Source organism: Felis catus, chromosome D2, assembly GCF_018350175.1.
Source record: "Felis catus isolate Fca126 chromosome D2, F.catus_Fca126_mat1.0, whole genome shotgun sequence".
Classification (NCBI taxonomy): Eukaryota; Metazoa; Chordata; class Mammalia; order Carnivora; family Felidae; genus Felis; species Felis catus.
Genome location: NC_058378.1, coordinates 81,910,930 through 81,926,739, shown reverse-complemented (window position 1 = coordinate 81,926,739; position 15,810 = coordinate 81,910,930). Strand labels below are relative to the sequence as shown.

Below are 15,810 nucleotides of genomic sequence, written 5' to 3'. Positions count from 1 at the left end.
TGTTGCAAATGTTCCCTTTAACTTCAGGGCAGCCCTTCAAAGTAGATTTAATTATCCCTCTTTCACAGAATTGAGGCTTGGAGGGCTGGCATATGAAGATCAAAGACTTAAATCCAGGACCACCTGGCTGCAAGGCTGGCTCTGCCTTCCCCTCCCCGCCCCTTAACCCAAGAGGGAGAAAACAGAGGGGGGCCAGATGAATTCTAATTTAGAGAACGGCGGTGACATGGGAGGTGTTTTTAATTAAACTTCTTTACTCTGAAATAATTGGAGGTTCACGTGTAGTTTTTTTAATATTTCATTTCATTTTATTTTTTTAAAGTTTATTTTGAGAGACATAGAGAGAGGGAGAGAAAGAGAATCCTAAGTAGGCTTGGCACCATCAGTGTGGAGCCCGACGCGGGATTTGAACTCATGAACTGTGAGAGCACGACCTGAGCTGAAATCAAAAGACGCTTAACCGACTGAGCCACCTAGGTGCCCCTGTAGTTTTTTTTTTTTAAACGTTTATTTCTTTTGAGAGAGAGAGAGGGACAGGGGGAGAGGGGCAGAGAGAGGGAGAGAGAGAATCTTATGTAGGCTTCACACTCAGCACAGAGCCTGATGCGGGCTTGATCCCATGAACTGGGAGATCACGACCTGAGCCAAAATCAAGAGTCGGATGCTTCACCGACAGAGCCACCCGGGTGCCCTGGTTCACATATAGTTTTAAGAAATAGTACAGACATACCATGGACCTTTTACCCCAACGGTAACATCTTACAAAACAGACAGTGCAGCATCACAACTAGCGTGCAGGCTTTGGTACAAGTCAAAACACAGAATTTCCATCCCATAAAGGGTCCCTGCCGTTGACCTGTTATAGCATCACCCACTTTCCTCCTGCTCCCACCCCTCCTTCATTTCTGACAACCACGTATCTGTTCTTCGTTTCTCTCCTCTCGTCTGCCAAGAATGTTACATAAATGAAATCGAACAGCGTGGGGTGGGCTTTTGCACCCAGAATTCTTTGGAGATTCATTCAGGTTGTTTCGTGTGTAAACAGTTCATTCCTTTTTCATGCTGAGTAGTATCCCATGATATGGATGTACCACAGTTTTTGGCTCTAATGAATAAAGCTGCTGGAACCACTCATGCACAGCTTGTGTGCGCGTCTGAACACAAGTCTTCATTTTTCTGGGATAAGTGCCCGGGAGTGCAATGGCGTGTTGTATGGTAGCCGCATGTTTAATTCAAAACACTCTGCCAAACGATTCTCCAGAGTGGCCGCACCATTTCACATTCTCCCCAGCATCGTATGAGTGATGGAGTTTTCTGCTTCCTGGCCAGCATTTGGTGTTGTCACTGTTTTTTATCTTAGCCACTCCGATAGTGTCATAGCGATATCTCATCGTGGTTTCAACTGGCACGTCCCCGATGGCTAATGCTGTGAAGCACCTTTTTACACACTCATTTGCCATCTGTAGGTGCTCATTGGTGAAATGTAGCTCCACACCTTTTGACGGATTTCTAATCAGATTGTTTGTTTTTCTTACTACTGAGTTTGGACAGTTCTTTATGTGTTCTAGAGACTGGCCCTCTGTTGGCTACGTGGGTTGCAAATATTTTCTCTCATTCTGTAACTTGCCTTTTCGTCTTCTGGACAAGGTCTTCACAGAGCAAAATACTTAAACTTTGATGGAGTCCAGTTTATCGAGGTATCTTTACTGGGTCATTATTTTAGTATCAAGTCTGAGAACTCTTTTTTCTAGCCCTAGATCCCATAGATATCCTCCTACTTTGTTTTTGCTAAAGCATTTATAGGTTTGCATTTTACATTTAGTGATATCCCGTTTTGCATTACTTTTTATATAAGCCGTGAGACTGAGTTCAAGGGTAATTTTTCGACCTGTAAGTATTCAGTCGCTTCAGCACCATTTGTTTAAACGATATCTTTCCTCCACTGAATTGCTTTTGCACTTTTATGGAAGATCAGTTGGACATATTTGTGTGTATCTGTTTCTGAGATCTTCATTCTGTTGCGCTGATAAGGTGTCCAACGATCTGCCAGTGCCTCATGGTCTTGATTACCGAAGGTATATAATTATTCTTGAAATCCGGTAGATTGGTTTCTCCCAGTTTGTTCTTTTAAAAAATTGTTTTAGCTACTCTAGATTCTCTCTATTTCTGTATGATTTTAGGATAATTTTGTCTGTATAAAAATCTTGCTGGGATTTTGATAGAAATTGTGTTCAACCCATATATCCACTTAGAGAGAACTGACATCTTTTACTATGTTGACTCTTTTAATCCATGAACAGAGAATGTCTCCCCATTTATTTATGTCTTCTTTGACTCCTTTCGTTAATGTTGTGCCATTTTCAGCACCCAAGTCCCGTGCATGTTTTGTTAGAGCCACACCTAGTATTTGATTTTTTTGAGCAATTATAACAGGGGATTGTAATTGAGCTTTTGGTATCCACGTGATCATTGTTATATAGAAACAAACCATAAGAGACTCTTAAAAACTGAGAATAAACTGAGGGTTGATAGGGGTGGGAGGGGAAAGTGGGTGATGGGCATTGAGGAGGGCACCTGTTGGGATGAGCCTGGGTGTTGTGTGGAAACCACTTTGACAATAAACTTCATATTAAAAAATAATAAAATAAAATAATAAAAAAATAAATAAACACAGTGGATTTTTGTATGTTTATGTTGTCTCTTGCAGCCTTGTTGAACTTACTAGTTCTAGGAGCTTTTTTTAGATATTTTGGGGGATATTCCAGGTAGACAAGCATGTCATATATAAATAAGGACAATTTTATTTCTTTCTTTCCAGACTGTTTTTTGTAGTAGGGAAATACTAGCTTTATAAAATAAACTGGGAGGTATTCTTTTTCTCTGGAAGGAATTTCTGTAGAATTGATGTTTAATTCTCCATTAAATGTTTGGTAGCATTCTCAACTGAAACCAGCTGGGCCTGGAAATTTGGGGGGGGGCAGAGGATTTAATGATAAATTCAGTTTTCTTGATCGTTACAGAGCTAGTCAAATTGTGTGTTTCATATTGGGTGAGTTGCAGTAGTTTGTGTTTTCAGGGGATTGGTTCATTTCATCTCAGTTGTCAGATTTACATGTATAGACTTGTTCATAGTATTTACTTATCATCCTTTTAATGTCTGTAAGGTCTGTAGTGATATCTTTCTATTTCATTCCTGATATTGGTAATCTGTTTCTTCTCTTTCTTTCTCTTATTCGAAGTTTGTCAACTTTATTTACACCAGCTCTGTTCTATTGATTTTTGCTATTGTTTCTCTGGTTTTGACTTTGCTGATTTCTGTTTTACCTTTATAATTCCCTCCTGCTGCCTCCTTTGGGATTAGTTTGCCCTTATGTTCCTAGCTGCTTGAGGTGGGAGCTTAGAGTGTTGATTTGAAACTTTTCCTCTTTTCTGTTGTTGGCGTTTAGTGCTATAAATGCACTGCCACAGCTGAGTCACAAACGTTGATATGTTGTAGTTTTATTTTCATTCCCTTCCCTTCCCTTTTTCTTTTCTTTGAGGTGTCCTCTTTGACTCATTGATTATTTAGAAGTACGTTGCTTAGTTTCTAAGTGTTTGGGGATTTTCCGGTTACTGGTTTCTAGTTTGATCCCACTATAGTCAGAAAACACACTAGGTATGACTATGACTTTTTTTTTTTTTAATTTTTTTTAAATGTCTTATTTATTTTTGGGACAGAGAGAGACAGAGCATGAACGGGGGAGGGGCAGAGAGAGAGGGAGACACAGAATCGGAAACAGGCTCCAGGCTCTGAGCCATCAGCCCAGAGCCCGACGCGGGGCTCGAACTCACGGACCGCGAGATCGTGACCTGGCTGAAGTCGGACGCTTAACCGACTGTGCCACCCAGGCGCCCCTGACTATGACTTTTTAAAATGTGTTGCTGTTTGTTTTATGGCTCAGGACGTGGTGTATTTTAGTACATGTTCTGTGGCCACTTGGAAGTGATGCGTGTTCTGCTGTCGGTGGACCCAGTGGTTTATAAATATCGATGCGCTCCTCATGGTTGTTGGGTATTGTTCAGTTCTTCTGTGTCCTTGCTGGTTTTGTGTCTGTCCCTTCTGTCCACAGTTGGGAGAGGGGTGTTAAGATCTCCTAGGATAATTTCGGGTTTGTCTTTCAGTTCTATCCACTTTGGCCGCACGTATTTCGCAGCTCTGTTGTGTGAGACATACGCAGTTATGATTCTCCTGTCTCCTGGGTAGATTGGCTCTTTTATCATCATACATTGTCCTTCCCTTGCTCTGGTGATTTTCTTTGCTCTGAAGTCTATTTGTCTGATGTTCCCATAGCTGCTCTTCCTTCCCTTTGATGAATGTTTCCATTCTTTTACTTTCAGCCTGCCTCTATTGCTTTATTTATTTATTTATTTATTTATTTATTTATTTATTTATTAAGTTTTTATTTATTTTGAGAGAGAGAGAGAAGGAGTGTATGAGCGAGGACAAGCAGGAGAGGGCCAGAGAAAGAGGGAGAGAAAGAATCCCACACGGGCTCCATGCTGCCCGCACAGAGCCCGACGAGGGGCTTGATCCCTTGAAATGTGAGATCCTGACCTGAGCCGAAATCAAGAGTCAGATGCTTAACTGGCTGAGCCACCCAGGCACCCCTACTTGCTATCTTTAAAGTGAGTTTTTTGTGGATAGCAAATGGTCGGGTCATATTTTATAAACCACTCCACGAACTTCTGTCTTTTACTTTGTGTATTTGGACCACTTGCATTTAATATAATCATAGAGAAGTTAAGGCTTGAGTCAACCATTTTATTTGTTGTGTTTCCACTTTTTCTTATGTTTTTCATTTCTCTGTTTTCTTTTCCTGCCTTCCTGTGGGTTACTTGAACATTTCTTATAATTTCATTGTGATTTAGCTATAATTTTTTTCAGAATGTCTTTGTATAGCTTTTTTGATGGTTACTCTAGGGATGAGGTATTAGATGTAATATTCCATACATCACATATATACATACATGATATACATACACACATAATATGAATTTATATCATGCATGTACTATACGTGCACGAACTATATCATGTATACATACTATTTACATAAAATTACCTGAGATATATGTTTATATATACATGATATATACGTGATCTATAACATAGATTTATGTGTATATTTATGTATTTATATGTCTCATGTATGTATGTAATGCAAATGCATACATTCAAAGGCAAAATTTATGAACGAGACTATGAAACCAGACCCAAACACTTGCTAGCTACACGAAACTCACTTTAAATATAGCAATCTAGGCAGGTTGAATGTAAAAGGATGGAAACAGATAGATCATGCCAACGTTAATTGAAGGAGAGCAGCTAGCCATATTAAGTAGCTACACGTATAAAATCATAGTCTCTTGTCATCATTTTGCCAGTTCAAGTGACGAACAGAAACTTCACCTCCCTGTACAACCCTTTACCCTCCCCCATTTATAATGCAAGGATTTAAAATACTTCCTTTATGTACATTTAGAACCACGTGAGATAGTGTTGTGAGTTTTGCTGCAACCATTAAACATAACCCATGAAACTCAAGAGGGGAAGAAGACCTATTGTATTTACTCATACTTTTGCTCACTGTGTTCTTTCTTCCTTCCTGATGTTCCAAGTTTCGTTCATCTTTTCCTTTCTGTCTAGAGAGAACTACCTTTAACATTCTCTTAGGGTAAGTCTGCTGGCCACAGATTTTCTTAGTTTTTTTCTTTTTTCTATCTGAGAATGTCTTGATTTTCCCCTTCGTTTCTGAATGATATTTTCCCGACGTATATAGGATTCTGGGTTGAAAGTTTTTTTTTTGTTTTTTTTGTTTTTTTTTTTTTGGGCACGTGAAAAATAGCGTGTCACTTCCTCTCCATGGTTTTAGGGATTCCAGTAAATGTACTTACCAAAGGGAGAAAAAGAGAGAGTGCTATGTAAATATTGTGAGAGATTATTGCCTCCACGTTTCTCAGCCATCTTGAGGTCATAGGCAATGGGGAGAATTCAGCAGGAAAAAGTCATAGCATATTGATGAGAGTAATTTTAAAGGTTCCTTTATCAGTGACCAAAAAAGAGTGAGGCCTTGGTGTCATTCACTTGGCCAGGTATACAGGTCATGATACCTTCCTTGACATAATAAAAGGGAAGGGACAAGGAATTAATTCAGGCCGCAGAGACCCCCCCCCCCCCCCACTTAACTAAGAGTTGGGAGATTGGAAAACCAACCATAGCTTGTACACTTTGTACTCAAATGGTAATTTATGGGAGATTTTTACTATGCTCAGCGTCATGTCCGTTACCGTGGGTCCCTGGGGGGCTGGGACCTGGCCCTGGGTGAGAGAGATCGGAGGAGGGCCAGGAGTGACTAGGTGGATGAAGGAGGGTGTTAGGAGTGTAGTCACACCCTCCATGACGTGGGAGGAAGGTGGAGGTGAAGGTGCGTTGTGCGTGACTTCAGCGAGGCTCTGAGTCACTTTCAGACACAGGATGGCAGGCACCACGTGTTTTACATAGTGGGTCAGCATTTATCTCTTCTAAAGATGAGTGTGTTCTTTAGAAGTCATTTTGCCCACGCCGGATACGAGAAATCAAGCCCAGAAATTGTCTTTAGGTGCACCTGGGTGGCTCAGTCGGTGAAGCGTCCGACTTCGGCTCAGGTCATGATCTCACCGTTCGTGAGTTCGAGCCCCGCATCAGGCTCTGTGCTGACAGCTCGGAGCCCGGAGCCTGCTTCGGACTCTGTGTTTTCCTCTCTCTCTGCCCCTCCCCACTCATGCTCTGTCTCTGCCTCTCTCCCGAAATAAATAAACATTAAAAATTTAAGAAATAAAGAAATTGTCTTCAGAACCCATCACCCTGCTGATCAGGAAGGAGGGAAAGATACTAACATCACCAGATAATCAGAGGTCCTCCTGTCTTCTGGCCGTGCATGCGGTGAGATCAATAGCGCAAGGCGGGGCATCCCACCATCTGGGAAAGAGCGGGTTTCCGAGTAACTCTGCCAGGCCATGCCTTGCGCTCACTCCCCTCACTTAGGGAAAATCGATTCTGCTCTAGCATTGCCTGGTGGCTCTGTACCTTCCCTTCCCTGATTCCATCCTTCTCTTTACCTTCATTTAAGATAATCTTTCTAAAAGCTCCACTGACAAAGGGGAGGTGCTGAACGGCACAAATCCTGTTGACTCTTTAAGTGGAAACGAAAAATAAAACTCGGTGTGCTTGCTTTCTTGGCAGGGAATGTGTCTTGTGATTTACTTTTGTTAAGTGAGGTGTATCTGAAGCACTGCACAGAGTGACAGGTGTTATTTCAAAGGATGACCCCCCGCAGGGGGACGCGGTGTGGAGGGGAGAATGGGGCCAAATCCTGGAGGCAGCTGATTGACAGGCTGGGGGTGGGAAATTGACTCCCATCCAACGATGGGCTTGGCCGGATCCAAAGAACACGGCAGATCATCTTCCTATGACATCACAGCCATGGTCTTGTGAGCTCCTTTGGATGCACAGTTTCAACCCTGCAAGGCCGAATGTGTGTCACAGAAGCCAACAATTAGGGCCGTTGGGCCAGATTCATCGCACAGAAGTATTTGGTTGGGCCCAAGAGTGTCTTTGCCTACTTTGAATATTAAAAAAAATTGGGAGATTTTAACTAAAAATTCAGGCATCGAGTTTCTCTTAAAAAACCGGGTTGGGCAACACTACTCCTGTTCCCATGAGCTGAAGTAAGGGGTCCGAGGGGAGGCTCTCGGTGCACCCCAGCCCTGCCCAGCCCACTCTCTGCTTCCACGGCACCTGCGGTGGCTTCTGTGGACAGGTCATCCGGGATGCTGACCTAGGGCCGAGGGGAGAAGACAGCCCCGAGGCCGGAGTCGGCAGCTCACTCAGTCCTGTTCAGAATGTCAAGGTGACACCAGCTTTCGGAGTGTCCTCCACCACTTTTCTTTGCGAAAGGACTTTCTCGAAAGGAATAGCACTGCTAATGAAAATTGATTTTCCTTTCTAACAGTTTATTTTCCTGAGAACAAACACAGGGAATTCTTAAACACAGGTGCTAATGGCCGATAGCACGGGCATGCAGAAGTACCCTCTGTGATCGCCAGGGAAGAGCATAGTAGTGTTGGTCTTAGGCGCCATTGGTTCCAGTCTCGGAAAATAGGTTCATAACCAACTTCCAAATGGACTGAGAGGTGGTGGGTGAGGCCCCTCTGTGTGGGCAGCCTGCCCCAAGTGCCCCTGCTCTGTGCCCGCAGCTGTCCGAACCCTCTTCACCTTATAGTCTATAAAATTATCTGTGACTTACCTACCTCCCTTCTAGAAAGTCAACCCCTTGACTGCCTAATAACATCCCGCATCTACTGCAGGCTGAAGGTGCACCGCATACGGTGCCGGGCACTTTATCTGAATTAACTCCGCGTGTCCTCCCAGCGGCCCTTTGAGGTAGGCGTGTGTCATCCCTACTTTGCAGATGAGAAGACCAAAATGCAGGGACACTTCATTATGCACCAACAGACGGAGCCGGCAAGTTTGAATACTTACAGATTTGTTGAAGTGTGTCTAAGCAGTGTAGCACTTGAACGACTTAATTTTTATTACGACCACTTTATGGAAGTAGAGATTATACGTTACAGTGTAAACTGTATATTTGTACATTTTTATTGCCGTACAGAGTTGTTTACACGAATCACATATATGTAATTTATGGGTGATTTAAGGGATGTTTAAGGGCAATTTGAGACGAAACGGTCCTTCAGTTTCTTCTTTGAGGCTCTCAACAAAACCAACGACACCCATTTGCCAGATTTTTAATTTTGTTTTATTTTTTAAACAACTAAGCACCAGCGAACATATACATCTATCTTGGGGCATGTGTGGAATTGAATTTTAGAAGTGAAATTGATGGGTCACAAGGTATATACTTTTGGGTTTTTTGGTTATTTTATTTATTTTTTGAGAGAGAGAGAGCGAGACTGTGCACAAGTCGGGGAGGGGCAGAGAGAGAGGGAGAGAAATCTCAAGCAGATTCTGCAACAGCACAGAGCCTGACTCGGGGTTCGAACTCAGGAACTGTGAGATGTTGACCTGAGCTGAAACCAAGAGTCAGATGCTTAACCGACTGAGCCACCCAGGCGTCCCAGGTATATACATTTGAAATTTGATACATATCACCAAATTTCCCTCCCAAAAGTGCTCTACTGGTTTATATTTGAGCCAAGTGTGGAGAGAACCCACTTTTCCACACCCTAAGACTGGATCTTTTGAAAAACTACATTTATTTTGAGAGAGAGAGAGGAGGGGCAGAGAGAGAGGGAGAGAGAGAATCCCAAGCAGGCCCTGTGCTGTTAGCACAGAGCCCAACATGGGGCTCAATCTCACGAAGTGGGAGATCATGACCTAAGCCGAAATCAAGAGTTGGACACTTAACCGATTGAGCCACCCGGGCGCCCCCTAATACTGGATTTTTATAGTTGTGTGTGTGTGTGTGTGTGTGTGTGTGTGTGTGTGCGCGCGCGTTTGCCAAACTAAGAAAAGGGTAACGTATCTCGCTGTTTTCATTGGGGTGAAATTCTCATAACAAAAAAATGTATCCATTTTAAAGCATGCACTGCATGAACACTCACGATGTTATACAACCACCACCTCTCTCCAGTTCCAAAACATTTTGCCACTCCCAACGAAAGCCCTTCCTACTCATACCTCCCCCCAGTTCTTAGCAACTACTAATCTACTTTTCATCATCGTGGCCTGACCTATCTGGACATTTCACGTAAAGGGAGTCATATACTATGTGATCCTCTGTGTCTGGCTCCTTTTACTCAGCACGATGTTTTCGAGAGTCATCCATGTTGTAGTGTGAGTCAGCACCTCATTTCTTCTCACAGCTGAATATTTCCGTTGTATCTAGGTACATATATATATATATAAAATCACTCGTGTAATGTACACATTTGTTTATCCATTCGTTGGTGGATATTTGGGTTGTTTCCACCTGTCGGCTATTGTGAATAGTACTGATACAAAGGTTTGCATACAAGTATTTATCTGAGTACCTGTTTTCAGTTCTTTTGTGTGTGTGTGTATCTATATATGCATACATACATGCATGCATGTGTATACATATATATGATAACATGGTCATATGGTAATTATGTTTAACTCTTTGAAGAACTTCTAAACAGTTTTCCATAGCAGCCATACTATTTATAGTCCCACCAGCAATGTATGGGAAGCTTCATTCCTTCCCATCCTTACTACTACCAATTTTTTTCTGTTTTTTTTTTTTTGTATGTTTGTTTTGTTTTAGATTTAATTATAGCCACAGTAGTGGATATAAAGCAGTGTCTTACGGCGGTTTTGATTTGCATTTCCCTCATGACTGAGGATGTTGAGATTCTTTTCATGTGCTCATTGGCCATTGGATAGTTTCTTTGAAGAAATATCTGTTCAAGTTCTTGGGCCATGGGGTTGCTTGCCTTTTTGCTGTTGAGTTGTAGAGTTCTCTATATATGCAGGACTCTGGATCCTTATCAGGTATATGATCTGCAAACATTTTGTTCCATTCTGTAGATTGTCTTTTCACTTTCTTGATGATATCCTTTACTGCAGAAGGTATTATTTTATTTTCTTTAAACATTGTTTTAGTTTATTTTTTCTCAATTGCTAAAAACCTCCAGCACCTTTTAATTGAATATTGTCCCATTGTGTTTGTTTTTCTGTGAAATCCGTGTTCAAATCACTAACTCACTTTTATAAAGTATGTTCTTCTAATATAATCATAGAAGCTAATATTATGTCCTGTGTATGTATCCTTTTAATGTTTCTTCCAGTCTGTTGCTTGTTATTTATTTATTTTTTTGCTTGTCATTTAATTCTGTATGTAATATATTCGTCGTATACAAGTTACTTCATTATTTTATACTTTGACTATCTATCTTTTATGGGCTCTGGATGTTTTGTCTTCTTTAAGAGGACTTCCAATATTATAAAAAAATTCTTGGAGCGCCTGGGTGGCTCAGTCGGTTGAGCGGCCGACTTCCGCTCAGGTCATGATCTCACGGTCCGTGACTTCGAGCCCCGTGTCGGGCTCTGTGCTGACAGCTCAGAGCCTGGAGCCTGTTTCAGATTCTGTGTCTCCCTCTCTCTGACCCTCCCCCGTTCATGCTCTGTCTCTGTCTCAAAAAAAAATTTAAAAAAAAGTTAAAAAAATTTTAAAAAATATTATTTTTTTTTTAATTCCACTTTTTATGTTTACACTTTTGATCTATTTTAAATTTAGTTTTGTGAATGGCTTTATTTTTTTAAAGGATTTTTAACTAATCTCTACCCCCAACTTGGGGCTCGAACTCAAAACCCTGAGATCAGGAGTCACACGCTCCACCAACTGAGCCAGCCAGGCACCCCATGAATGGGTTTAAATACGGACCATAGCATTATTTTATCCCTAAATGGATTATCAATACCAATCTTAGTCCCTTTGATTTGTAACATCTTGTTGATAGTACAAGGGTGTCTGACTTTCTGTTTTATTTCACTGATCTGTCCATCTTTTCCTTTGCTGAGACCACACTGTTTGAATTATTAACACAGCATTTGAATAAGTTTTGATACGTATTATAGCAATATCACACTTTTACTATGTATTATCAAAATTGACTTGGGTATTCTTATGTATTTTCTTTTCCACATACATTTATGAATCATACTTTGAACTTTCATTTAATATTTATTTATTGCCCATTTTTAATTAAGTTTGGAATATATAAATTAACTTGGACAGTGTTGACTTTACAATTTTGACCTCTTCATCCGGAAACGTGTGCTTCCTCACGCACCTAGCCTTTCCTTTGTCTCCTCGAGTACAATTTTAGGATTGTCTCAACCTAGGTGTAGCAGATTTCATGTTAGATGCATTCCTTTTCTTGCCAGTGTTAATTTTTTTCTCCTGATGATTTGTAATTGATTATTGCTGTTCTTTGTGATGCTTGGAAGTAGTTTTTGATTGTGCTTTAACCACTCAGCTCTGCCATTGGTTCTAATGGTTTTCAGCTTAGACCCTTGGGTTCCCAGGTGGACAATCACATCGTCTGAAGTCGTGAGAGTTTTGTCTCTTCCCTCCTTATCTTACTGTGTCGGCAGCGCCCCCGCGATCTTGGGGATGCTTGCCTTGTCCCCAGCTCCTAAGGTTTCCTTGTCTGGAACTTCATATTTTATCATAAGAAATCTCTTTTTTTAAAAAAAAATTATGTACTTATTTAATAAGTACATGCTGGAGAAATTTAATTTGTAAGCTTTTCCAAATATAATGGTCTTAGAGATTTTGCCCATTTTATAAAAATCACAAAGTAAGCATTATATTTCTTCTGCTTCATTAAAACATTTTAATCAAATTTTAATATTTGATCATTTCCTGGGTGCTATATTTACTGAACAGATTTATTTCTGTAGCAGTTTGGCTGAAGGTCTGTGTGACTGGAAGAATCACTAAAATGTGTTTATTCAGGGGCGCCTGGGTGGTTCAGCCGGTGAAGCGTCCGACTTCGGCTCAGGTCATGATCTCACGGTTCGTGAGTTCGAGCCCCGCGTCGGGCTCTGTGCTGACAGCTTGGAGCCTGGATCCCGCTTCGGATTCTGTGTCTCCTTCTCTCTCTGTTCCTCCTCACTCACACTCTGTCTCTGTCTTTGTCGTCTGTCTCTCTCTCTCAAAAATAAAGATTAAAAAAAATTTTTAATACGTTTATTTATGATTTGACCCTTTAAATAATGTTGTAGACAGTCAACTTCTTTGATGGGAAACCTTCACCAGGTCATGAAATGCTACTGCAGAGACTCCACAAACAACAAAGAATCCTTCTACGCGGGCACACACACACACACACACACACACACACGCCCACGCGGTTAGCTTTCTGAACATGGTGACCTTGTTGGGGATACCAATTCGCCATCACTTGCCTGTGGTAATTTTAGCCCCTCTCTGTCGTGGAACAGAGCCCTACTCTCTATTCACCAAAGTTTGCTTTCCCTGGTAGATGTTTTGCTATCCATGGTAAATGCACGAATCCAAGCTACAGTAGAATTGCTGAGTGTGAGAAATACTTCCGGAAGTGCCCAACTCTGCCACCGCGGTGGGAAGGTCCCTCTGCACCGCCTTGCTCAGTGCTGGGACTGCAGGGCCTGCTCTGGGCTCTTTCTCCCCGTGGCCCTAGAGACACGGAGGTTTAATGAAGTTCAAGGCTAACTTTGCTCCCGGCTCATCTTGCTACAGCAGAAATCTCTTGCCCGTCAGCCAAGGACCATTCCTGGCTGGAGCTCAGCTGGCAATGTGCCTCCCATCGACATGTTAAATATTTCACAGCCACCTTGGTCTTCTCGGGTTTCCCTGTCCTGGTTCGCAGTTAGCCTCGCTGTTAGTTACTTCTGGGGGAAGCCCCGGTCTGCGGGGTGAAGGAAGCTACGTCTAGAAGGAGCAGAGGGAGAACAGCAAGGAGGTTCAGAGCGTGGTCTCCCGAAGCATCTGACTTGAGCGGGAATTCCAGTTCCTGCACTTGGGAGCTGTGGGGTGTTGGGCAAGTTCGCACCATTTCACCAAGCCCCGGCTTGCTTGTGCGCTAACCGTGGTGAATCAGACGTGGGAGCCGTGGGGGCTCGATGAGAAAGGGAGTGACACCCATAGCAGCATATGGCATGTGGGGAATCGTAGTAAGGGTCTCCTGGGACACTCAAACAAAGGACTACACATAGAGTGGTTTAGACAGCAGGAACGTATTACTTTCCAGCTCCGGAGGCCTGACATCCAAAATCAACGTGTCACTGGCAGAGTTGGGTCCTTCTGAGACTGTGACGCATGGACGATCCGTTCCGTCCTTCTCGTTCCCCACTCATTTCTTGGCTCATTCATGCATCACCCTGCTCTCTGCCTTTATCGTCACATGGTCTGTGTGTGTGTGTGTGTGTATCTGTGTCCAAACTTCCCCTTTTTATAAGGATACCAGTCATATTGGATCAGGGCCACCCTACTGATCTCATTTCAACCCAATCACCTTAGGACTTCAACATAGGTATTTGGGGGGGCGAGGATGCACCATTTAACCCATGACAATATTCAATAAATCTTTTCGATTTCAAAAAAAATGTTCAATAAAGAATAACCAGTTGAAACCTGGAGAATTACCTCCAGATGAAAGAGACCACGATTCTCTGCTGAGCCATGCAATTTCTTGAGCATCCAGAGAATTCTTCAGATAGAAAAAAAGTGCATTTCTGTTGCGTTGAGTTGCAGGAGATTTAGTGGGGAGGAATCGGGGGATCTTCATCTCAGAGGGAGACAACCCGGGAAGCCTGGACACGAGGTTTGTCGACTCACTCTGTGGCACTACCTGGGAAAGCCCCGGGGGCGGAAAGAGAGGAGAGAGGGGTGCTCCCTGCAAAGCGCTTTGCTGTGGCAACTGAGGCAGTGGCTGTGTCTGTTAAAGATGCTCAGTTTTCACAAGAGCCAGGTAACTGGAGGGCATTTTGGGGGGCCGGGTTGCTAGGCAACAGCTTTCTCCTTTCCTGGGGAAGGTATGAAGCATCCTGTTCCCCTTGTTCAGATGTCTCTTCTTTGGTAAAGGCTGGATTTAGAGAATCGGTGACATTTTAGAACTTTCGGTGGGAGGGGTGGCGGTGAAGGGCGGGGGTGGGGGCATGCATATATGTAATCAGTTAACAAAATCTAAACAGAAAGCCCTCCTGTTGGAAACGACATGGCTGACATTGCCTCTGCTGCTTCTTGGCTATTTTTCTTATTGAATCGTCTACGAGCATCTGGGTTGTCTGACTATTTGGTCCTCAGCAGAAGTGGAAGTTAAGGATCAATGGACTGCCAAGTTTAGGTGTGATATCAAGCCTGGCTCCTTCTTTACTTTCAAATTTCAAGTGCTGGTGATAAAAAAGCAATTACCTGTTATCTTTTGTTGGAAAGACAGATAAGCACCAAACCCACTTACATTTCTCTTTATTTTTACGTCCCTCTGTTTGTTGAATGTCAGGTGTTTTTATTCTGAGGACTCGGCAGGAGAATGGGTGATTTGCCAGATCCAGCCCTTGGAAGCTTTGTTTCAGGGGCAACACGAGGCTGGTGATCCAGGACCCCAAGTTTCCTCACCCGGCCAGATGTCTTGCTGCAGGATTTTCGGGGCTACCTTTGAGCAGCAGACATTTTTATCAGACTCGGGCAGGGCGCTGAAAGAATGCAAGGGCATTTTTGTCTGTAAGAACACAAATATGGCTTCATGCGTCGTTTTGCGGCGGGCGGGCTGAGTGTGGAGGGCACAGGTGGAAGCCGGTGCAGCCTGGTGGGGGAGCTTTGGGGTGACGTCGGGCAGGACGGGCTTTGCATCCAAGTCTTTGCCCAAGAGCGTTTAGTGAACACTGCTTCAAACCACCACCGCCCCAGCCGCCCCTTTCCCAGGTTCAAGGTTGCATCACCCCCCCCACCCCGCCCGCATCCATCGATGGAGGATGTTCTGTGTCCCACAGTGGGACCGCTTGTTCCAGACCAAAGACCGGGTTCCTAGGTCAGTGCCCACCGACTCCCAGGGCCGCACCCCTGAAGGGGCCCCTTGGGGAACCCTTGACACGCAAAGGGTGAGCTTCTCTCGTAACCATGTGCCTCCGGTGGCCCAGATGGCTCTTTAGGGCTTGCAGCTTCGTTCCACACCAGTGGGAGCAAGAGTGGGAGTCAAGATTCTGTTCCACCTGTCACTTACTCGTGGTCCCTGCAGTGACAGCTCAGATTGTTCTTGGAGAAG

The 15,810-nt window shown here is 43.2% G+C and overlaps 1 protein-coding gene across 9 annotated transcripts in view; it reads left to right on the top strand.

Moving 5' to 3' along the window:
- Positions 1-15,810, top strand: part of CD2H10orf90 (chromosome D2 C10orf90 homolog) — a 266,252-nt gene that overhangs the window by 154,398 nt on the left and 96,044 nt on the right. The window lies entirely within an intron of this gene.